The following is a 27,228-nucleotide window of genomic DNA, read 5'->3' on the forward strand; positions in this document are numbered from 1 at the left end:
AGATATATGCAGCAGTGCGCAATGTTGTTGATCTCCAAATTACAAAGATATATGCAGCAGTGCGCAATGTTGTTGATCTCCAAATTACATGTTTCCAGAGCAACATTTAGAAAACTGCTGAGCGTTGATCTTCACATTACATGTTTCCAGAGCAACATTTAGAAAACTGCTGACCATAAATTATGGAAGTAATATTTAAAATAAATAAATACTGCATATGAATGAATGGTATAGAACCCTGATACATATTCATGCTATAAACAATGGTACAATTAAAATCAACAAGAAATTCTTTAGTATATTTACTTGCTTTAATGGTATCCAGATATTTTACTCGATAAACGCTTTTAAGAAAGGCACTGGGTAGAAACCTCTGCATCTCTCCATCTCTGTAGCAACCAGCATCAGCCATCTTCACTTCATTTTTGTTATCACAATTCAATTTGGGGGTTGTATGTTAGAACGTCGGCTTATCGCAGATGAAGTTTGGGCACGTAGTTTGCTATTATAGTTTGTCCAGTAATGTTGTGTGGGAGTTTGGGTACATAATTTACTATTATCGTTTGTCCAGTAATACTATGTGGGCCAGAAGGAGAGCCGTTTCCCTATTAATATTAATTTTATCGCTAGTCTGGTAACTATTGATGAGTTTGAAATATTGAAGTGTAAATTTGTAGTGTTTAGAAAATCTTGGATGAAGAAACCCAACTTCGCCGCTCAAAATAGAGATAAAATAAAGTGTCTAAATGGGTTCATGATGACTATAAAGGCAGTGTTTGTATTTTTTATTATATAATAAAAAAGAGTGGCCATCATTTCAAATTTTAAATGTTTACCTAAAGTATTTTTTATTAAATTTTTGAAAATAATTTTTAGGTTTAGTTAAATATAGTATAATTAAATGACTTAAATGTTGAATTGAGGCTTTTGTTATCTATATCAAGTTTATGAGAGTAGTTTTCAGTGAAAATCATATCATATTTTATTTGTCCATGCATTTGGAACCCACGAGTGTGGTTCATGGTCAGGACGAGCTGAAGAACCAGATCATAGATGCATGTTAAATAGAGAGAGTATGACCTCAAATGGTTAAATTTGACTGGGAAACGACTATATTTGAGTAGACAACTAGGTTGTACTAACTGCTACTACGAAAGGCTAAGTTTGACTAGGCACTAAAACCAAGAAATAGAGAGAGGAAAAATAATTATTAATTTTTTTATTTTTTTTAATACCAAATGTTAGAGTATGAAATAATAATCTATTAATAGGTCTTTTAATTAAATCGATTAATAGTTAGTAAGTTAATATAAAGGATATTATATAATATTTAATTGAAAATAATAACAAATATCTTTAAATAGATAACCTATTAATTTTGTTAAATAAAGACCTCAAACTAACTAAATGGAATTCCACTACATTGGTCCATTAATAATTTATAACTACTTAATAATAAATATATTCTATAATTAATGAATATATATATATATATATAAAAGTTAATAAAAATTATTACTTAGTGGGCAGAAAATAATTAAAAATGTTAGGTTAGTTTGGTATAATTGTTATCTTAAGGTAGAGCAATAATCTATTAATAGGCTTTTTAGTTAAAACTAGGTATGTAAATAGTTCGTTAATTTATTTTTGTGGGTTAGTATGTTATATATATTAAAGTAAAAGTTTGAATTTAATTAACAAAAACCATAATCTTATTACTAAATCCAATTAATACTATTCTAGCATTAAATTTATATGAAATAAGAAAAATTATAGATAACCTAATAACTACCTCAAACTAACTATAATTTGATTTTATCTCGATAAACTTAATATGTTATTTCAATTAGAAAGAATATAGAATTTATGAGGTTAGTTAATTAATTTATTTTATTTATATCTAAAGGGTTGGAAAGAAAAACCATACTATTGGAATTCTTCCATCCACGAGAAGGAGTGGACAATGCTTGCTTCAATACCTTACTAGGTCACTTAAAAGGAATTCAAGCACTAAAATCAAACCTAGACACTGTAAAAAAGGGGGGCGGGGGCAAAGTCGAGAAGGAAGAAAAGGAAACAAGCGGTCTCAAAGATGAGGGGGAAGACAAAGAAGATCATAGAGAAGAACCACCCAAGGGGCGGGGGAGGGAAGGTGTAAGCTAGGAGGAAAGGGCAGGAATCCAACAACTGCTAATCTTCCAGCGATCAGAAAGCATCCTCAGAAAGCATAATATTCCCTCTACCTTTAGACCCCTTAACACCATCAGTAGGTCCCTTAGATCTGTAAAAGACCCTATTGACCCCAAGGACATGAAAGGTGTCTATGTTATTCCATGTTCTTGTGGGACCCCCTATGTGGGTGAGATGGGGCATTCTATTAATCAAAGGATTCATGAACACTATATTGCCATCAAACATAGGAGGACTTGGTCTTTCGCCTTGGCAGAGCATGAGGAAAAAACAAAAGCATCACATTTGCATTGAGGAGGCCAAGGTCATTGCCAAGATTGCTCCCTTTCATCACCGAAAATTTAGGGAAGCCATCGAAATTGAGAAAAGGCCGAGAAATCTCAATAGGGATGATGGCTGGAAGATTAGCAGTTGTTGGATTCCTGCCCTTTCCTCCTAGCTTACGCCTTCCCTCCCCCGCCCCTTGGGTGGTTCTTCTCTATGATCTTCTTTGTCTTCCCCCTCATCTTTGAGACCGCTTGTTTCCTTTTCTTCCTTCTCGACTTTGCCCCCATCCCCCTTTTTTACAGTGTCTAGGTTTGATTTTAGTGCTCGAATTCCTTTTAAGTGACCTAGTAAGGTATTGAAGCAAGCATTGTCCGTTCCTTCTCGTGGATGGAAGAATTCCAATAGTATGGTTTTTCTTTCCAACCCTTTAGATATAAATAAAATAAATTAATTAACTAACCTATGATAAATTCTATATTCTTTCTAATTGAATTAACATATTAATTTTATCGAGATAAAATCAAATTATAGTTAGTTTGAGGTAATTATTTAACTATTTTATTAGGTTATCTATAATTTTTCTTATTTCATATAAATTTAATGCTAGAATAGTATTAATTGGATCTAGTAATAAGATTATGGTTCTTGTTAATTAAATTCAAACTTTTACTTTAATATATATAACATACTAACCCACAAAAATAAATTAACGAACTATTTACATACCTAGTTTTAACTAAAAAGTCTATTAATAGATTATTGCTCTACCTTAAGATAACAATTATAACAAACCAACCTAACATTTTTAATTATTTTCTGCCCACTAAGTAATATTTTTTATTAACTTATTAATTATAGAATATATTTATTATTAAGTAGTTATAAATTATTAATGGACCAATGTAATGGAATTCCATTTAGTTAGTTTGGGGTCTTTAGTTAACAAAATTAATAGGTTATCTATTTAAAGATATTTCTTATTATTTTCAATTAAATATTATATAATATCCCTTATATTAAGGTACTAACTATTAATAGATTTAATTAAAAGACCTATTAATAGATTATTATTTCATACTCTAACATTTGGTATTAAAAAAAAATAATAATAATAATTATTTTTCCTCTCCCTATTTCTTGGTCTTGGTGCCCAGTGAAACTTAGCCTTTAGTAGTAGTCGTTAGTACAACCTAGTTGTCCACTCAAATATAACTGTTTCCCAATCAAATTTAATTGTTTGAGGTCCTGCTCTCTCTATTTAACATGCAGCTATGATCTGGTTCTTCAACTCGTCCTGACTATGAACTACACTCGTGAATTCGAAATGCCTCGACAAATAAAATATGATGTGATTTTCACTAAAGACTACTCTCATAAACTTAAATGTTTTTTGTTAATATTTTTTAATTAATTTAATTTATAATAAATTTTAATAATTATAAATTTAAATGGTGTAATTTATAAAGTTTAAATTTCTTTTAAATTTTTTATAAAATTAATTTATTTTTATATTTTAAAAAACAACAAACTATGTTCTAACTCAAAATTATATAATTAAATAAAAAAGTTATTTAATGTATTAGTCAAACTCAACTTTGAATTAATCTATTTATACGGAAAAGAATGACTTTAAACGTCTTATCAAACTAATCTAAAAATAACCAATATTCTTTGAACACAACGTTGTTCTTTAGATTACTCTAAAATAGTGTATAACTATGGATTTTATACTTCTTGATTTTATATATTTATTAATAAATATAAAAATATAAAATATTATAATTTATATGATTTATTAATTTCATTATTTCAATATTTTAAAATGTATTTAAATAAAAAATAATATATTAACATAAAATAAATAAATATAAAAATAAAAATAAATAGATCTATAATTTATATGATTTATTAATTTTATCTTTATTTTTTTATATTTTAAAATATATTTAAATATAAAATAAGAAATAAAATATCATTTCCCTAAATAAAATAAAACTAATAATCTAATGGGTAGTCAATATTAAAATATTTGATAAAAAACTAGAAGCTAAATCATTTTGAAATTAAGTATCAAAAAGCTAAATCATTTTGACATGAAGTGTTAAGTTTTTTTTAATACGCAACCAAAACAATTTTATAAATTTATATACCACTTTTAAATACTATAATTTTTACAGTTTATTAATTTTTCTAGATAAACAATTTTATATGCAAATATGGTATAAGGTCTTGCTATAAGAACCCGTGGTCACAAGTTAATTAAAACAAAATTAATACAAATATGATATACCATAATTTTTATAATAATCATTATTTTTTCTCTTAATTTATTGGATTATTAAATTTATAATACAATTTTAAATTCATAATATATATTATAATTTTTTATTTTTATTTTTAATTCGATAAGAAAATCTATCATAACTCAGTTGTCAAACCAACCAACAGTGAGGACAACCATCTCTTGTTGCCATCGGAGAATAACCACGTTGGTGGTTCGTAAGGGGCAAGCTTTCACTCTTGCTAAATGCCCTTGGGTCTTGAGTCCTTATGTGTGAAGAAACCCAACTCTTAACCAAGCAGAGACAGTTTAAAGCATACTACAGACCCATATTATAAAATTATTTTATTTTTAAAAAATTTATCTTTTCTATATAAAAATATAAATATTTTTTTTTATAAATTTAAATTACAAATTATATATATATAATCAATAAATATTTTAAAATTAAAATAAAATTATAATAAATAAAAACAAGTAAAAAAAATCTCATATATAAAAATAAAATTATAAAAAAACAATTAATTAAAAAAAATTAAATATATATATATATATATATATATATAATTTTGTTAATTTAATATATTGATGGTTTTATAAGATTACGCTCCCTTTACCATTTTTTTTCTCAAAATAGTGAAACATAGCTAGCTTTTATATATATATAATTTTGATATTTGATATATAATTATAATTTTGTATTTTATATTATTTTGATATTCAATATAATTATTAATTTACAATATTATTTTATTTGTCATTTTTATTTTTAATAATTCAAATTAAATCTCAAAAAAAATATTTTTCAAAACCAATTTAATAATAATAATTTAAATTTTATATCACTACTTTTACGAATACGAATTCCACCGTGACCAGATGGCCTAAACCGACTTCATTCTTAATTATAACCTTGAAACTGGAACCTAAACCACTACCTATCCTAATTTCTCATTCAACTGACACTTTGGCTCTCCGCTAAAGAAACCTAACACCGCCCAAATTCAAACAGAGGGTATTCACTTCATCCATCGTATTACGCCCAAAATTTTAGAACGACTCAGTTGGCTCCCGAGGAGTCGACTTACTACTTCAGAATTTAGTATAAAACCTATAAATGTCATCGCCGAAACAAATTAGGTTTCACTTCCTCGAAATCCTGGGCATTAATTCCAAGTTGATATTTAAATCCATTAGGATTAAAAGACGTAAAAATTTGTAAAGCATATTCAAATGCAAGATAATATTCCCTGTACTCCATCGTTTATGCACACAATTTTAGAACTCACTCCGTCGCGGAGGAATCGACTTAGTCGACGTATTATATAAAAACCATAGAGGTCATAGCATTTACTATAAATGAAGAAACAAATTACAATTCTCCTTTTCAAAATCCACTGCGTCAATTTCAAGATAATATATATATATGAATGATTAAAATACTTAATGCAAAACGCAAAATATAGCTAATAAATTTGGACGCAAATTTGAATACAAGATGTTAAGAATTTCAAGATTATATTTAATTTCATTCAAATTTGGTTTGTAAAAAAATTGTAAGACAAATTTGAATAGAGTAACTTCCGTTTATAACAATTTTTTTATTCTTAAACAGTTAATAGTAGCTTCCGTTTCATAGCATATAGCATTTTTTATATATGTTTATTTAGTAAAATTCATCACTACGATCATATCCAACTTTCAAAACAATGAGTGAGCCAAAAAAATATTACTCACAGATTTTCAATTCCACTGAATACTAATTCGTAGCAGCTGACCCTCTTTCTGTGAAAACCAATCTGCCGCAGCAGCCTCTCCTTCAATTAAAGCCAATCCTCTGCTGCCCTCCTTCAATTAAAGCCAATCCTCTGCGGCTGGCAGAGATAAAGAATCTATATAATCAGATACTCAATTCTTTGCAGATGGCAGAGATGAAGGAATATATATTTAAACGGATTTTAATCCCAATTAATAAGAACATTAAAATGCCAAAAATAGCAAATAAAAATCACTAAACTATACTGCAAACTAGGATCTACTTTAATTATCCTTCATGCAAACATTTTTTCCAAACCCTTTACGGAATCTTTATCACTACGAATTATTTATTTACCTGGTCTCCTCCAATATTGCTTAAACTCCATGTCCGATTGTGAATCTTGAATCAGCAGAACCCTGAATTCAAATTTATGGAACTTTTGCTCTCATGCGTGAAAATTCCAGAGAAAAATATAATGAAAGATCATTAAAAATTAAATTGAAAACTGCAGAGGAAATATACTGAAGATCGCTAAAATTTAAACTATACAATATCGAAAGAAAAAAATTATATACAGCACCCAAAAAAACCCATATTAGAGGCCAGAGGAAACCTGAAAGAAACTCACAAACAAGTATAACAAAACCAAACAACCAAAAAGAACAAAAGAAAAGAGGGAGCAGAAATAAAATAAAGAACGCTGAATGAAAAGAGGATCCAGGAGCTGGTAAATATGCACAGGGCCCAGGGACAGGAGAAAACACACGCATTCTCATAATTCACAACCTCAGCGCGGGAAAGGCAGGAACACAATTAGATCCTTAACATCTATTATAGTTGAATTGGAAGGAAAAGCATCTGGCAAGGCCAACGGTTACAGCGCGAGAAATGCACGAACGCAATTAGATCCTTTACATGTATTGTAGTTGAATTTGAAGAAAGCATCCAAGGCCAACGGTTACATAGGTGTAGGTTCCAGACGCACTGGAGCCGAGCAGCAGTATAGAGGCAAAGGCGTGCAAGAGATAGAGAAAGGCAAACGTCAAAGGTAAATATATCTGCTTTTAGGCAAAAGATAAATAGACCTGCTTTTCTTTCGAAAAAGACAAAAAAAAAAATTCGAAAAACATGGCATTTACGTGTCTAGCCTTGCAATTACGCTGAAAAGTAAAAAATACAATTTAAAAAAATGAATGTTATATTTTACTAAATATAGCAGAGCGACAAATATGCTGAAAAGTCAAAAATTACCATTAAAAAAATTACAATTTAAAAAAAATAAAGGTTATATTTTACTAAATATAGCATAACGACAAATATCCTTTGGTTAAAATAATTTCTTTCTTTATTCTGTCTTTTTCTCTCCCGTCTCCGAATTCATTACGTTCCTTTTTGCTAAACTCCATCTCCATCTTTGGACTTACCTGATAATGAAATTTTAACGGATGTTTTTATTTAATTATATTAATAGCTGGTATATTTTGCAATAAGGTTTAAGAAAATTTATTATTTAAATATATATATATGATTTAATAATATATGAATAATTTTTTTATCATATAAAGAATGAAATCAAAAGTTTCTAAATTGTATTCGCCATCTTTATTTTTTTTTGCGAGAAATTTTTAACTTCACATAAATAAAAATTAAATAGTTATTAAGCTATTTAATTTATATTGTTATATTAATAATAAAATTTTATCTAAAACAATATTACAATAATTTTCTATACAGTAAAATATTTTATAAATTAGATATTTATTTCAAATTAATAGTTCTATCGAAAAGTCAATAAACAATATTTTTAAATAACATAAGTTATTATTGTTTTTAATATATTACTTAAATAAAGTTCAAAAAATATATATTATTCAAGTATTACAGGTTGGAAAAGATATAATATAACAAAAAAAATTTAAATATGTTGAAATAATGTCACATAACAATAGTAATTATCAATCCCTCCATGGAGTGATATGAGAGGTGCATGAGGAAAGGCAAGGGGTAGCTATATCCCTAAGGTGGATTAGTTGGCTACGTGACAAATACACTTTCCTAATGAATCCGCAGTAAGTGAAAGGATATCCATTACAAATGCACGTTAAAAGGAATGCTATGTGGCAAATGCCCCTTCCTAATGAATCCGTAGTAAGTGAAAGGATATCCACTACAAATGCAAGTTAAAAGGAACTAGAGGGCCATTGACTCAGTTAATGTAGCATGAATGCAACAAGGAAAATGGAGATGGACATTGATGGCCGAAATCACCCGAGGACTCATGTAGAATTATGAAGTATCAAAGTAGATTACATATGATTTTACCATCACCTCAGTCGGAGAATAATTGGAATTTTCTAGAGAGTTGGCTCTAGAACCCACTATGGATTAAGGAGTTTATGTTCCTAGTGTTCATGCTTATTTGAAGAAAGGACTGTGCCTTCTTGGTGTGGTTCCTCCTTCTTGTTATCGCTTGAACCCAACTAGCTCTGAAGGAGATATTTGGATAAGTTGAAATAGCAGACAAGATGGGTCAAGTACTTCTCGGTATCCTCCTCATAATAGCGAAAACCCATAATGCAGAGGAATTGTTAGCCATTGGGAGTGAGAACATGTATCTCCATGGTTTGGTTAATAGATACTTCTTGGCTACAAGATTGAACTGCAAGTCACAAGGTGGAATTTTCGGTCCATTCTAGAAGGAGCTCGCTATACAAGGCTCCTCGTACTCCACATATCCCTTCTCTTGTTTCTTTCCTTAGTCAAAATTTGGATAGCTTTTCATCTACTCAATTTTAGTTCTCTATGTAGACCTCTCCCCTACTGCTCTCCTCCTCTTGGCTTGCGTTGGCCCAAGCCTGTGATATAGTCTATAGCTAGATTTTTAGTCCCCCTTAGTATTCTCTATATATTTCTTATCTCAGTCAGCAAGAGTTTGGCAAGTTAGTCCAAAATTATTTTCTCCCTTTTTTATATTACAAATCTTCTTAGTTATGCCACATGCCTCGCTAATGAGCTCATTCTATAGCTCACTCCTCAAACAAGAAATTATCAAAAGAAAGGAAAACCACTCAAACTTACAAGTCATCGCTACAATTTCAAGTTGGGTGCCAAACCTAGGAAACTCACGTGGCAAGAAAAATGAATACACACAAACTATTGACCTTTAGTGACACATTAAGAACCTATTGGGAAAAGTTTTATTTGAAAGTAAGACACCTGGGATTTCAAGTTGGGTGCCAAACCTAGGAAACTCACGTGGCAGGAAAAATGAATACACACAAACTATTGACCTTTAGTGACACATTAAGAACCTATTGGGAAAAGTTTTATTTGAAAGTAAGACACCTGGGATGGATTACTCCTCTGCATGGAGGAACTTCAATTACAACTGACCTCATTTTGATCCATGTTTTATGTTTTTAAAAGTTAAGATTTCCATGCACTCTTTCGAAAAGCCATCGTTTTGTCCTCATGTTATTTCTCTGATGGGAACTACTCTCAAGTTTTACCTTTGGCATGTTATATATATATATATATATATATATATATATATATATATATATATATATATAGAGCATCTTGAACTCAATAAAAATAAATAAAAAAACAAACAAAAAATAATAAAATAATAGTTATCTAATATAGTAAAAATATTTAAATTAAAATAATAAAATCAAATATATGGTTTCAGTGGATAATTTAATTGGTGATCAGAGTGATATGAAATGGACTAAGAGATTTAAGATTCAATCCTACAATTTAATTGATAATCCAAGTGATATGAAATTGAGTAAGAGATTTACGATTCAATCCCAAGAAGTAACCCCGTTTATAGAGAGGAAGACATGGACTAAGAGATTTAAGATTCAATCCTACAATTTAATTGGTAATCGAAGTGATATAAAATTGAGTAAAAGATTTACCATTCAATCCCAAGAAGTAACCTCATTTATAGAAAGGAAGACAAGTAATAGACCAAGAATATAGAGTAACTCAATTTCTAATTCCTCTGATTACAAAAATAAAATAAATAAAATATATTAAAATTTCATAATTTTATAAGATGATTTTTATAAATTTTAATAAACATTATCTCAAATAATAAAACGTGTTATTTAAAAAAAATATTAATATTTAAAAAAATATATTATTAAAAAGTATTTAAAAGAATATATAGGTGTATGTGGTGATGGTAATTAAGAAAATAAAATAAAATTATGTTTAATTTATTTTTAAATTTGTTTATATATTTATTTTGTTGTTGTTGTGTATGTTAATATATATATATATTTTAGAAAGAATGGAAGTGGTTATGGGAAAAGCTATTTTGGAGTTAAAAACAAAGCTCTTATGTTTTATGAATCTTACAAATTTTAATTTTTAAAAAATTATTAATCTTAATAATTTGAAATGATTCAGAAATAATAATAATAAAAGAGAAAAAATACAAATCATCTAATTATCTTGTTGGTTAAATCAAAATATGCTTTAAATTTTTGAAGTATTATTTAAATCCTAGTTAACATAATGCTTCTATGCTCACCGAATCTTAATGGTTAAACCAAAATATGTTTAAAATCCTCATGTAGAAATTGCAAAAAATTTGCTACTGCTAATGAAATCGAACTGAAATCAAGAGACAAAAATTTCTTCTACTATTTTGAGGAAAGGAAAACCCACAATAGGAACACATGCAATAACATGCAACCATCAAAACACAAGGAACACAATGATTTTATAGGGTAACCCAACTTGGAAAAGATCCACCTCTGTTTGTGTTATATCAGATGACTAAAATTTGATCAATTACAATGACTGCTTCACACATGAAGCACACCCTGCATTGCAAGTATAATCTCCTCCTCCTCAGACTGATCTGCAAAAGACTTAGCCAAATCTCAGCCTCCTTCTCCTATTTCCTTGTGTAATTAATGAGGAAATGGGCTCCTAAAGAATAGGAGAAGCCACTATTTTCTTGCACAATTCCCAAGAGAAGAGTCTCACTTGCTGCATACCAACTGTATACACTCTAGTATACAATAATAAATAAATTTATGTCTTTTTCCTCCACTCAACTAGGCAATTCGAATTCCATGCATGACTGGGTATATTTTTAGTAAATTGATCAGTTAACTGAGAGATCAGTGAGTTAACAATTGTTATAACTACTCAATTGAACTCCTACTGACTCCACTAATGACTGGAGCTCAGATAATTGAGTTTAACTAACAATAACTCCATTAGATTGTTAAATCTTATCAATCAACCCATGCACAACTCTATTTCTAGCCTATAACTCGAATATACTGATTTAACTAGGAGATAAAGTCATGTAACTCTGGATAACTACAATCCAAGTCATCCTTCTAATGTGGAAAATCAAATTTCTCCATTTGACTAAGGAAAAAGTCAAACAGAGCCTTTTCTTGCTACAATTCCAACACTCCCTCTTAGCAAGAAAAGGGTTATGCATAACCCCAATCCTTCTCATGTAGGAATGTATAGTAACAAGACTCCCTATCATTGTTGTTGTTGCTACTGCAACAACTGCCACTAAGAGGCATCCAAAATACTGAATCAACTATGTCTCTGAGCTGCGACTGTCTCCTAAGCCTCTGATTGCTACTAGCCTGCAACTGTCGCTCAAGATCTAACTGCATCAACTGACATTGATCCTTCTGCTACTAAATATTGTGGGCCCCTGTAGCAAGGGTAATGATCCATGAGAAGAGTATACTACAAATGTTGTGGCTCTCCTATGGACCCTGCCCAAATCTTTGCAACTCTGGGACTAAGGCTCTACATCGCCCTACTCCTGGAGGTATAGTTGCATGCATGGAAAAATCTACCTCTATCTTGTAGAAATTTTTAACTCGAACACCAATTTGTTTTACTAGTCTAGTAGCAACATGCTTCATAAAATCTTTCCCCTTATGGAACATCACATCATATCCACGGTCTTCAAATACAGCGACAAAAACTAATTTTTTCTTCAGACCACACACATACTTTACATCCTTTAGGTGAGGATGGGAGCCCAAATCCCTGTTAAAGGTGATAGTGCCGATCCCTTTGGTACTATACCTTCCATCATCTCCAAGCTCTATCTGTAATTGTAAGTCCTTGTCCTATAGGATGCTGAAGAGCTCCTCACTTCTTGTCATATGATATGAAGCACCAGAATCTAGGTATCACTCACTCCCTCTTCCTATGTTTTCCATGCAAGTAATGAGGGTGAAATCCAGCTCGAATTGTGATGCAAGATCATCTCCTCTTGCTCATGTTGCAGGATCCTCACTGGGCTTCTTGTGTGGAAACTTGGTTGCATAGTGTCCATACTCATGGCAGTGAAAGCATTTAATTTTACTAAGATATTTCTTCTTGCCATGGTTCTAGTTGGATTCTACCTCACCTTGGGCCTTCTTGCCTTTGGCATTATTTATTTTTCCAACTAGAGCACAATCTTTGTCCTCATCAGATCTGGATGTGACACCATCTCTAGTTTTTCTTTGATCTAGGGGATCAAAAATATGCTAAAAAATTAAAGTGCTCAAAATATCCCGAAATTAGATCCAAATCGTAGACCTCATCATTCTAATTCCAACGATGTTTGAATCGCCACAATCCGACACCGTATGAGGAAGTTATCGCGTTATGAAGTTTTTAGCAAACAATAAAAAAATCAACTTGCAGGGTTAATTGTGCAGAGTATGGATGCCATGTGGCAGTCCATACGATCACGTCATGCTGACATAATTTGTTGACTGGGTAGTACGAGAGCCAATCATAATATACTATTTGGGTCAGTCTTGTGACGACACTTGGGGCACTATTATTGATTGATGGTTTTGCGGAATATGTGAATCACGAAGTGACGTGTAGCCTAATCCCAAGGTGACATGTGGCACTCCGGATGAGGCCAAAGATTGGTTTGAACAACCAACAAGCCTTTGCGGGGTTCAACCCCATGACCTCCCAAACACGCAAAAGGTGTCTGACCAACCAAGTTACAGGTGGTTCTTATAATGTATAGGGGGTTGTTTATATTTGAATACAGGTGGTCTAATGGTTGGGGGGAAGGGCGGGACAACTTGCGCACTCGACCAGTCAGGCCCCTAGTTTTCGGCACGACAACAGAACCAATGATGGAGCAGAAGTAGGGGGTGGGTGCGTGGCACCATGCTCGCGCCAAGGCAATGACCCTTGGCCATATCATAGTTGATGTGACTGAGCACGGAGGATTCAGAGGGATTGGGGCATGTGGCACCCTGTCGTGCCCTAAGCCTAGGGCATATTAATACCACGAGACTAGGAGCGAGGCCGGGGAGGGCACGTGGCCCATGGACCGCACCCCTTGGTCTCATGTGGCCCCAAACGACCAACAACGTGGCATAAGGAGGGGGCTTCAGCCCAATATTGTTTAAAAAAATATTTTTTTGTATAACAAAACAATGCTAACTCCGTTGTGTTTTGCAGATTGAACCCGGGACCTCTGGGTTACCAATGGAACACCCAAACCAATACACCACAGAGTCATTTTGTTGTTATTTTTTGTAGAGGAAGTGTTTTTTGCAAAGCATTTTTTTGGGTGTGGAGCCTGATTATCTTCTGTATTCAAAGGTATCGCCGCATTGGATCCCAGTTTGTTAAAATATTCGCTCCAGGGGGGGTCCAGGGGGGGTGGCTGCGACCTTTGGGAGCCCCCCCCGGCGAGGGGATTCGGGGCAGTGCCCCCGAAGCTAAAAATATATGTAAATTGCCTTGTAAAATGTTGTAATTTCGTATTCAATCTGGGTCGTTCATTAGGCGGAGATCTGACGGTAGAAGTTATGTTTAATTTAGGGTTTTTTTCCCTAGAAAGCAACCCCTCGCTATATATGAGGAAATTGTATTGTGTCTATGTAGATCTGTATTCTGAGTGAGGAAGAGAGAGGAAATTGAGAGTGAAGAGGGAATTACAGTGGATCTGTTGTAGGTTGTATCTCTTCAGTTTGCTGGATAATATAAAAGGAAGGACTGGTTGTTTCTCCGTGGACGTAGCCCAAACAGGGTGAACCACGTATATCTGCGTCTCTCTTGTTTTATGTGTTTTCTATGTTTATATTTCTGCAATATATGATGTGTTCCATTGCTCTGTAATATATAATTTTCTAACAAATGGTATCAGAGCCGAAGGTCTATTTGGCTGATAAACTCGCAGGAGAGAAGGGTTCCTAGTTCGAGTGGGAGTAATGGCGGAAGATGGTAGGTTTAGGGTCGAAAAATTTAACGGCCAAAACTACAAACTGTGGAAGATGCATATGGAATATTATCTGTATCAGAGAGATCTATACCAACCATTGAGCGGAAAGGGAAAGAAGCCGATGAGTATGACAGACACAGAATGGGATATTTTCGACAGAAAGGCACTTGGAAGAATAGGGCTGTGCCTAGCGACATTGGTAGTGTTTTATATTTCAAAGGAAACGACAACAGAGGGTTTAATGTCGACATTGGCAAAACTAGATGAAAAACCCTCGGCCTCAAATAAGGTATTTCTTATGAAGCGTTTATTTAATATGAAAATGTCAGAAGGTGGATCTGTTGCTGATCATTTAAATGAATTTAATATAGTTACTAGTCAGTTAAGTTCTGTAGGGGTAACTTTTGATGATGAATTTAGGGCTCTGTTATTTCTATGCTCATTTCCAGAAAGTTGGAATGGTTCAGTTATGGCCATTAGTAACTCTGTCTCGGGATCTAGTACTTTAAAGTTTGACGATGTTGTCAATGCAATCCTTAGTGAGTAAATGCGATGGAAAAGCTCCAGTGAGACATCAGGTAATTCTTTGACTGCAGATACTAGGGGAAGAAAAATGGAAAGAGGAAAGAGCCCTGGATATCGCAGTAAGTCAAGAAAAGGCATATCTAAGTCCAGATCGAGGATAGTGTGTTGGAAATGCGGGAAGAAAGGACACCTGAAGAAAGACTGCAAGTCTCGGAAGGGAGAAGAAGGATACGCGTAGCAAGAAAATAATCATGAAGCGAATGTAACAGGTGATGTGTTGCAAGATGCTTTGATTCTTTCTTTAGAAAATATTATTGATGCCTGGGTGGTAGATTCAGGGGCCTCATTCCATGCCACACCTGATAGGAAACATTTTCATGATTATGTTCAAGGAGATTTTGGACAAGTTCGAATGGGTGATGATAAAACCTGTAAAATCATTAGAATGGGTACAGTTTTCATAAAACAGCAGAATGGAAATCAATGGCTATTGAAGGAGGTAAGGTATGTTCCAGATCTGAAGAAAAATCTTATTTCAACAAGGTAGTTGGGTGGTGAAGGCTGTGTGACTACTTTTACAGATAAAACCTGTAAGGTCACTAAAGGATCTCTGGTAATATCAAAAGGAGAAAAGGTTGGTACATTGTATTTATGCAATAGTATTTCTATTTATGTTAATGCTTTAACCTCTACAGGGCAAGATACGGCATTGTGGCATTATAGGCTCGGGCACATGAGTGAGAAGGGGATGCATATTCTTCACTCAAGAAATTTGTGCCAAGTTTGAAGCATGTTCATTTAAAATTCTGTGAGAATTGTGTTTGTGGAAAATAGAAGAGAGTCAGATTCCTCAGATTTGGGAAAGAAAAGAAGAGTGAAAAATTATAGCTTGTGCATACAGATGTATGGGGACTTGCTCAAGTATCATCTCTTGGTGGATCTCGTTATTACGTTACTTTTATTGATGATGCAACCAGAAAAACCTGGATTTATTGTATTCGAAATAAATCTGATGTATTTGATACTTTCAAGAATTGGAAATCTTTGGTTGAAAATGAGACAGGAAAAAGGTTGAAGTGTCTCAGATCAGACAATGGAGGTGAATATTGCAGCAAAGAGTTTGATAGGTACTATTCAGAGAATGGAATTCGTAGAGAGAAGACAGTTCCAGGAACACCACAATAAAATGGTGTGTCAGAAAGGATGAACAAGACAATCATGGAGCATGCAAGGTGCATGAGATTGCATGCAGGATTGCCTTTACAATTTTGGGCATATGCTGTAGATACTATTGTTTATCTAATAAACAGAGGGCCTTCAATTTCCTTGGATGGTGCTATTCCAGAGGAGGCATGTACAGGAAAAAAGGTAAACTACTCTTTTTTAAAGACTTTTGGTTGTGAAGCCTTTGTCCACATCAATAAAGAAAATAGAACAAAGATTGAGGCAAAATCAAAGAAATGTATCTTTATTGGATATGGTGTTAATGATTTTGGTTATCGCTTTTATGATTATGAAAAACACAAAATCATTAGGATCAGAGATATCATATTCAATGAAAAGGTTTTGTATAAGGATCAACTACAGGAAAAGAAAAAAGAGAATACACAGTGCTTGACGAGATCACAGAAAAAGTGATGGTGCCTGAAAATCATAATGATCAACATCCATAACAACAACCACAACAGCAACAAGCACCTCAAACACCTGAAAGTGGTGTTAGAAGATCTACCAGGATAAGTAGACCCCTTAAACGATACTCTCCTTCATTATATTGTGTATTGTTGACTGATTCTGGTGAACCAGAATGTTATGAAGAAGCAGTACAGGTAGAAACCAGGAAGAAGTGTGAGCAAGCCATGAAAGAAGAAATGAACTCCTTAGCACATAAACAGACTTGGGACTTAGTCAGGTTGCATGTAGGTAAAACAACATTGCAGAATAAATGGGTTTACAAGTTGAAGGAAAAAGATGGAGGTAGAAAAAGGTATAAAGCTAGACTTTTTGTGAAAGGGTTTGCACAAAAAAATGGTATAGACTTTGATGAGATATTTTCTCCTGTTGTTAAAATGACTTCAATCATAACTATTTTAAGTCTAGTAGCAGCTAAAGATTTGCATCTTGAGCAGTTAGATGTAAAGACATCCTTTCTCCATGGGGATTTGGAGGAAGAGATATATATGCAGCAGTCACAAGGATATGAGTTAAAAAGGAAGGAGAAACTAGTGTGTAGGTTGAAGAAGATCTTGTATGGCTTAAAACAGGCTCCAAGGAAGTGGTATCTAAATTTGACAAGTTTATGTCTAAACAAGGTTATACTAGATGTCACTCTGATCATTGTGCTTATCTCAAAAGGCAAAATGATGGTAGCTATATTATATTGTTATTGTATGTATATGACATGCTTGTTGCAGGTTCTAACATGCAGGAAATAAATGTGCTGAAAAGAAAATTGGCAAACTCATTTGCAATGAAGGATTTGGGTGCTGAAAAACAAATCCTTGGTATGAGAATAACTAGAGACAGGAAGAATCGCAAATTAACATTGTCTCAATGTGAGTACATAGAAAAGGTGTTGAAAAGGTTTAATATGTAGAATGCAAAACCAGTTAGTATACCTTTGGCTAGCCATTTCAAATTAAGTAGGGAGGAGTGTCCCAACACTCAAGAAGAAATGGCTCATATGTCTAAAGTTCCATATGCATCAGTAGTTGGAACCTTAATGTATGCAATGGTTTGCACAAGGCCTGATATTTCACATGCAGTGGGAGTTGTAAGCAGGTACATGAACAATCCAGGAAAAGAACATTGGATGGTGGTGAAGTGGATTCTCATGTATTTGAGAGGTACCACAAATCAATAATTAAGCTTTGGTGGTTCAAACATTGCTCTACAGGGATATGTTGATGCAGATATGGCGGGTGATAGAGATAACAGGAGGAGCACAACAGGGTATGTGTTTACTATAGGTGGAACAACTATCAGTTGGGTCTCAAAACTACAAAGTGTTGTTGCACTCTCAACAATGGAAGCAGAGTATGTTGCTGCTACAGAGGCTAGTAAAGAAATTATTTGGTTACAAAGGTTTCTGGATGAATTGGGTAAGAAGCAGGAGTTGGGAAGGTTATACAGTGATAGATAGAGTGCCATACATCTTGCAAAGAACTCTGCATTTCATTCCAAGACTAAACATATACAACTCAAGTACCATTTCATACAGTCAACGTTGGAAGATGGACAATTGAAGCTGGAAAAGATACACACTAGCCAGAATCCTGCAGATATGTTAACAAAAGTTGTAACTAGGGAGAAAATGAGAATCTGCTCAGTTTCAATTGGTCTTCAAGTAGGATGAAGAAGATGAGAAATAGCCAGGTCCAAAGTGGAGTCATTGTCCAACAAATGAAGCAGTGGTGGAGTTGCTATAATCAGTCTCCAAGTGGGAGATTGTTGGGTGTGGAGCCTGATTATCTTTTGTATTCAAAGGTATTGCCGCATTGGACCCCAGTTCGCAATGAGGCGGCAACGCCGCCCGTAAAATATTCACTGCAGGGGGGGGTCCAGGGGGAGTGGCTGCGACCTTTGGGAGCCCCCCATGGCGGGGGGATTAGGGGCAGCGCCCCTGAAGCTAAAAATAGATGTAGAATTGCCTTGTAAAATGTTGTAATTTCGTAGTCAATCTGGGCCGTTCATTAGGCAGAGATCTGACGGTAGAAGTTATGTTTAATTTAGGGTTTTTTTCCCTAGAAGGCAACCCCTCGCTATATATGAGGAATTGTATTGCGTCTATGTAGATCTGTATTCTGAGTGAGGAATAAAGAGGATATTGAGAGTGAAGAGGGAATTACAACGAATTTGCTATAGGTTGTATCTCTTCAGTTTGCTGGATAATATAAAAGGAAGGACTGGCTGTTTCTCCATGGATGTAACCCAAACTGGGTGAACCATGTATATCTGTGTCTCTCTTGTTTTATGTGTTTTCTATGTTTATATTTCTACAATATTTTATGTGTGACATTATTCTGTAATATATAATTTTCTAACACATTTAACATGCAACTTTGGAAAAAGAAGCCTAACTTGATCATTTTTCAACCTTTTTGAGCCCAATAAGAGCCTACAAAGGGGTTTTTGGGCATTTTAGACACAATGGCAGTGTTATTTTTTCACATTGAGAATTTTATGTTGATGTATTTAAACATTTGAGCATATAATAAAGAGGGAAACCATTGGAAGCTAGACCCAGAGACATAGCCCAGGAGGGGTGAACTCTGTCATCAATTTTTTGTGCTTTGATGGTTTTTTTTTGTAATTAGACATTATATTATTGCAAAAATGGAGTACATAGAGTTTTCCTTGGTGATCGATGCTGCCCCACAGGGAAACCAACCCATGAACACCAATTTAGAGTCTTCAAATTACATATACTCCTCTTAACCAGAGTGTCTTTGAAAACTATAGACAGGTTTGAGCCTAGATTATACAAAATTGCAATATTATTCTGCCCAGGACTGCCAAACATCAAAATTCTAAAGACTACTAATTACATAATTTTACTTGACGATAGAAAGAGAATTCAGAAATTGCAGGAACTTGGCAAAGAAGTGAGGACCGTTCATGAGCTAGAGGCCACAACCAATTGCAGAAGAGGTAGTCACTGGCTAAGAGCCGATACCATCTTTGCAAAGGCTCCAAGGGCTGATACCATCATTGCCACTTTTGTGCCTTAACATTGCTTCCTTGTCAACGTTTTCGCCGCATCGGTCCCACAACATTATCCAGACTGTGGTGCTCCCGCTACCATGAACCTTTTTCTCTGCCTTGGCTCTATCATAATCCCTTGTCCCTGATGGCAATTGATGGTGAGGCCCGAGTGCCAATATTGGACAGTGGGCCTAAAGAAATGCCCCGTCTCCGATGGTTTGAAGCGCCACTTCACGACAATTTTATGTCAATTTATCTCTGAGTGAAAAGGGATATTAACCAATGGAGGATGCAGTCCCAGTGGAGGGTGCACATTTGACACAAAATTACTATTACCATGAACCAGAGTGTCTCTGGATCCAAGTAAGAGCACGTAGGAGAGGTGAGAATTCAACGAATTTACCCTAGTGTTATCACTCCCAAAATGGGCTAGAGACACTAAGTGTAGAAAGATAGTCACAGGGTCAGGTCTGTCTCCCATGGAGACCATAGGAATTTTGTTACCCTCTGCAAACCCCATGACCAGTAAATTTCTAAATCAATTCTGCACATAGGAGAAAAAACCAGTATGCCTATCGTCGATGTTGAGTCGGATTCCCAAAGAATGGTCGTCATGGTTGCAACTGAACACCATAGCTTTCATCAATAAAGTTACCTCACCTAGCTCCATGCAAAGAGTTGTATGTAAAGCTCTTCCACACGTGTCTACATTAATATTCCATGGGATGATCTGAAGTGGGCTGATCAGATAATAATGGTTTCCCATCATGCCAAGATTATCGAAGCACTCATTGACTGGAGTGGGGATGGATTGCACCCCACGAGAATTAAAACCAAGGTACGCTAGGGCTGGGGATGACACAAGTCAATCTAGCTGGCATCGGATTCCACCTAGGGTGGTCTTGTCACTATGATGTTCCTGCATTGACACCCACGGTGGGGTTTGATGTTTCTTATTGTCCATTTACACTATTAAAATTCTGCAAAATTTACTTTAGTTTGTGTGCTTTTGCAATCACGATCTATTTCCCAAAAGACATAAAATAGCTTGCAAATCATTTCATGAAACCTTAATTTTTTAATTTTGGATCATTTTGGTATCAGAGCATGGTTTTTGTGAAGGTTTGACAAAATTTGCAAGGTTTTTGAATTCTTACAAGGTCTAAATTGAGAATAGGAGAAGGATCACTTGAAGAACCTAATCCTCAAATTGGCTTAAGGAGGCCACAAACTCCACAAGTCATGGCACATGAAGAAGGACAAGGACAATAACTAATGTATGAACATGAGAGAGATTTTATAAATGCTTTCTTTGATATGTCTGAGATGGTGAAAGTGTTGTACAATGAGAGAACAACAAGGTTGCAAGGAGAAATTTCTAATCAACAAAAAGGTGATGGTGGTAATGGGAGAAAGCCTCCATCTCCTCTCCTCCTTCACATCCATCTACACCTCCATACTTACCTCCTTTTTCACCTCATTCATCCCATAGACCTCCTCCTCCTACATCTCCAAGAGGACATGCTAAGTCTCCTTTGATTAAGATTGATGTCAAATTTTAATTGCCAATGTACAATGGGGAAGTAAATGCTGAAAAGTTGGATAATTGGGTTCTTCAAATTGAATTCTATTGCAGGATTCAAAAGATTAATGATGATGTCACAAAGATCCAGCTTGCTTCTCTTTGTTTGGAAGGTGCAACCCTCATCTGGTGGGAGGCCAAAACTCAATAAGATTTTAAGAAAAGTGGTAAAATGATCTCTTCTTGGAATGATTTTGTAACAGCGTTAAGAAGGAAATTATGTCCATTAGCTTACATGAAAAAATAAATTATGGATTAGAATTTTTTAAGAAAAGCTAAAGGTCATAGTTTCTAAAGTTACAGACAAGAATTTAGAAGAAGAGATTTAATCTTGGGTGTTGATTTGACCTCACAAGATACTCTCCTTAAGTATATAGGTGGATTATATAGTTATTTGAGACATACTATACTTATGTTTAATCCCACCAATCTAGATGAAGTATGTGTTCAGGCAATTCATTTAGAATCAAGAGGCAAGAATGTTCCTCAAGAGTCCAACAAGAATCCCTTTAAATCTGGATACAAAGGAAAGGGGGAGTTTAAAGGCAAGAGTCAAAAGAATGCTACTGTCAAGAAAGAGGGAGAGAAACTTACTTGTAAACATTGTTCAAAAGATGGTCATGATGAAGAACACTACTGGAAATTACATCCAGAATTGAGATCAAAGAAGTTTAATAACAAGGGGAAACAAAAGACAACTACTACAACTCAACAAGATATAGAATCTAATTCAGGCGATGAAAATAAAATCACAGCCATGGGAATGAAAGGTATAACTTCTAATGCAAGTACTAGTTCTTCTTGTATGCATATTGAATCTCAAAATGATAAAGAAAGAAGTGAACTTTTTCATATCAGGGTCATTACAAAACATACAAAGGTTGATACATTATTTGATAGTGGATCTCAAGTCAATCTTCTATCCGAAGCAATTGTCAATAAACTTAATTTAGAGACTACACCTCATGTAAAACCTTACCCTTTGGGTTGGGTATGTGATGATGCCAAATTGCAAGTGAGAAGAAAAAGTAAACTCAAATTCGCCATCACTGTTAATTTTATAGATGAGGTAGAGCTTGATGTGGTACCACTTGATATTTATGGGATTGTCTTAGAGAGTCCATATTTATAAGACTGAAAGCCATATTCTATCATCATGAGAACAAATATCATCTTTTCAAAGATGGAATTGAGTATATTGTTAGAGCGTATCGCAAGAAGATGAACTTGTCTTTTGTTAGTGCTGGTCAAAAGAAAATGCTTGTGAATGCTCGTAAGAATTTTGTGTTGTTGATAGTTAAAGCTAAAGATACTATTGAATCTTAAGCTTTCTCAGGACATGATTCTAAACTCAAGCATGAACTGGTTGAAGTTGTTAACACTTATGACAAGATGTTTCAGGAACCTGAAGGGTTACCTCCAAAAAGAGGAATCCAACATGAGATTCAATTGCAGCATGATGAACCACTTCCAAATATTGGCATGTATAGAATGTCGGTTTTGGAGAATGAAAAATTTAAGAAGAAAATTCAAGAGCTTATTAAGAAAGGGGTCATTAGACCTAGTACATCTCCTTATGGGTCTCCTATTGTTTTGGTTCCAAATAAAGATGGTACATGGCACATGTGTGTGGATTTCCAAGCCTTGAATAATAGCACGGTAAAGAATCACTATCCTTTTGCTCGCATTGATGATTTGCTAGATCAGTTAAAGGATGTTATTTATTAAGTTAGATTTGAGAAGCAATTATCATCAGATAAGGATTGTTGAAGATGATATTTGGAAAACTACTTTCAAGACAAAACAAGGTTTGTTTGAATGGTTAGTTATGTCGTTTGGGATTTTCAATGCACCTACCACATTCATGAGAGTTATGGATGATGTATTGTGACCACTCCTTGATGATTTTTTCATAGTCTACTTAGATGATATTATGATTTTTAGTAAGACTCGTGAAGAGCATGTCAAGCACGTAAAGCAAGTTCTAGATGTCTCGAAAAAGGAAAATTTTTATTTGAACATGTCTAAAGGTGAATTTGGGAAAACCTCTTTGGTTTATTTGGTTCATATTGTAGGAGGTGGTGAATTGAAGATTGATCCCTCTAAAGTTGATGTTATAATGAATTGGCCTAAACCCAACAATGTGACACAAGTTAGGAGCTTTTTGGGAGTAGCCCAATTGATCAGGTTCTCAAACATTCTCTCAAAATTCAAATTTGTCGGATCGATGTGGAACCTGAACGACCACGTAGTGCTCATCATCCTGAATCCGGCACAACTTGTTTCGCATGAAACAGACTTTGTATTCTCCCAGAAACATGTTTTGTTTGTTTCCCTAAACAATAGAATTAAAAAAATATGCAGGCAACCCAGTCAACAGTCTGTACTACTGATGTGGCATTGACTGGGCATGCCTACTTGGTAGGGTGACTCTACATGTGATTATTTGACCTCTGACGAATTGTGTGTTGACAAGTGGCAGGTGCCTAGGTGGCACATTTTGGTTGGTTGGTTGGTGGCCAACCACAAGCTGCCACGTGGCCCAGCCAGGGGCCACCAAAAATCAGGTTAAGGTCCAAGCAACAGCGGGCGGGGGTCGAACTTGTGACCTCCAAGTGACAAGCGCCAAGTCTAACCAACATGCCATAGGTTATTGCTTATTAACTATGGTATGCGACACATATTTAAATGTTAAGTGGTGCGGCATCAGGAAAAGGGGCCAGCTCTTGGGCGTGGGCCACCCAACAAGACCACTAGCGGAGCAGAGTGGGGGCCCGACCAGCGGGGGTGGGCCATTGGCCTTAGCCCCGGGCACGTGGCCCAAAAATTTAGAGTTAAGGGCTTACTGGACAAATTAACACGCCTACAAATTCACCTAGAATCTTGCAAATTTGGCACCGAGTTAGCACAATTCATGGCGGATTTGTAGGAACGGTGCCGAATTTGGGGGAATTTGTAGAGCGAATAGTGAAAGAGCTAGGGAAGCTCATAACTTCTTCAGTTTTTGACCAAATCAGGAGTAAAAAGAGGCTAGATAAGCATTTTTGGGCATTCTGAAGCCATTGGAATAGGTTTCAGAGCTATCTTAGCATTGCAAACTGATGTATGCACACTTTTGATTATAATAGAGAGGTCCAAGCCATTGGAAGCTGGACTAAGGAGACATAGCCCAAGCGGGGTGAACTCCTTCATCATGTGTTGTTGTGATACTGTTTTGGTGATGTTCATGTTTGTTATATGTTGTTGTTCAGTCATTTTTTTATGTTAATTTGTACATGAAATTTACGTAAAAACACTCAAAAACTCATGTTAAAACTTGCAATTAACCTCATGAATCCTTAAGCACTTTCACATATTCTGAAGAGGAATTTAGCACAACAAAACTAATTCTCCCATTCAGATCAATTTTGGTATCAGAGCTCTTGGTTTTCTTTGTGCAAAGAGGATTTAACTATTTGCAAGTGAATGTGATGCTTACAAGGTTGAAGCTCAAGAGAGGAGAAGGGAAGCGAGTAGAGGGTCCTGAAGTTGGTTCAAGGAGAAGGAGTGCAAGATTGCCACAATCTCCACCACCAGTTCTACCTCAAATTGCAGTTGAAACTTTAGTAAGCATGTCACATGAAGGAGAGCCTGAAAATATGACAGAAGATGAGAAGGTTTTTAGGAAGGCTTTCTTTGACATGATAGAGATGGTGAAAGTCCTCTATGAAGAGAGGAATACAAGACTGCAGGGTGAAAGCTTTAAGCCTCCAAAAGGAGAAGGTTATTCAAGAGGAGGAGGTAATGGAAATGGAGGTAAACCTCCACCATCTCCACCATCATATTCATCTTCATCTTCACAGGCATATTCACCCTCTTCCACTAATACAACCCTTACTCATACTCATCAACATACCTCAAAAGGAATTGGTAAAACACCCCTATTAAAACTTCATGTTAAATTTGAACTACCCATGTATAATGGTGAAGTGAATGTAGAGAAGCTTGACAATTGGGTTCGTCAGTTGGAGGTCTATTGAAATATTCAAAACCTTCAAGACAACGACATAAAGATTCAGGTAGCTTCCTTGAGGCTGGAGGGTGCAACACTAGTATGGTGGGAAGCCAAGACAGAAGAAGATATAAAAAAACATGGTAATATCTCAATCTCTTGGTCTGATTTCATTGCTGCAATTAAAAGATAGTTTTACCCTCTACCATATATGCAAAAATCCATCATGAATTGGCATAACTTTAGACAACTTAAAGGTCAAAATGTGCAAGATTACACCCAAGAATTTAGAAGAGGGTCTTTAATGTTAGGTGTAGATTTGCAATCACAAGACACGTTGCTGAAGTATATAGGGGGTTTACATAGTTACCTTAGGCATACTATCCTTATGTTTAATCCCAATAATATAGATGAAATTTGTGTGCAAGCCACTCATATTGAGGAAAGAGGGAAAAATACTCCAGAAGAGGGTAGTAAAAATCCTTTTAAGGGTAAATGAAAAGAAAAGGGTTTCAAAGGGAAAGGAAAGAAAAATGCATCCATTAAGAAGGAGAGAAAATAACATGCAATCATTGTTCCAAAGAGGGTCATGATGAAGCTCATTGTTGGAAGCTTCATCCTGAGATGAAACCAAAGAAATTCAATAGCAGGGGAAAACAAAAGACAACTGCAACCACTCAACAGGATTTGGGATCCAATTCGGGTGATGAAACTAAAATTACAATCATGGGTATGAAAGGAAAAGAATCCATTTCTAGCACTAGTGCTTCAAATTTACACAATGAAACTCCAAATGAAAAGGAGAGGATAGAACTTTTCCGCATAAGGGTAATCTCAAAACATAGCAAAATTGATACTCTTTTTTATAGCAGCTCTCAAGCCAATCTCATCTTTGAAAACATTGTCAAAAGTTTAGACTTGGAAACCATTCCACATCATAAGCCATATCCATTAGGATAGGTGTGTGAAAATGCACAATTGCAAGTAACTAGAAAGTGTAGACTAAAATTTGCCATTACTGCAAATTTCATAGATGAAGTGGAACTTGATGTTGTTCCATTAGACATATGTGGTATAGTTTTGGGAAGACCGTATCTCTATGACAGAAAAGCTATCTTCCATAGACATGAAAAAAAATACCATTTGTTCAAAGATGGAGTAGAATACATTATAAGAGCCCATAGCAAGAAACTAAATCTTTCACTTGTAAATGCAGGGCAGATGAAAAGACTAATGAATTATGGCAAGAATTTTTTGCTTCTAATGATCAAACCCAAAAATGATATTGATAATGAATATTTTCAAGGTTGTGACTCAAGATTGAAATCTTAATTGGTTGATGTTGTTAACCAATATGATCAGATGTTTCAGGAACCAAAAGGATTTCCTCCCAAGAGAGGAATCCAACATGAAATACTATTGCAACAAGATAGTCCTCTTCCTAACATTGGCATGTGCAGGATATCATTGATGGAAAGTGCGGAAATTAAAAAGAAAATTCAAGAGATGTTGGATAAAGGGATCATCAGGCCAAGTTCTTCACCATGTGGGTCACCTATTGTTTTGGTGCCAAAGAAGGATGGAACATGGAACATGTGTGTGGACTTCAGTGCATTGAACAAGATTACGGTAAAGAATTGTTACCCACTACCTAGAATATATGAATTACTTTATCAATTGAAAGATG

Source organism: Pinus tabuliformis, chromosome 1_1 (assembly GCF_031772625.1).
Source record: "Pinus tabuliformis cultivar Carrire ecotype Pingquan chromosome 1_1, CPIR1, whole genome shotgun sequence".
Lineage (NCBI taxonomy): Eukaryota > Viridiplantae > Streptophyta > Pinopsida > Pinales > Pinaceae > Pinus > Pinus tabuliformis.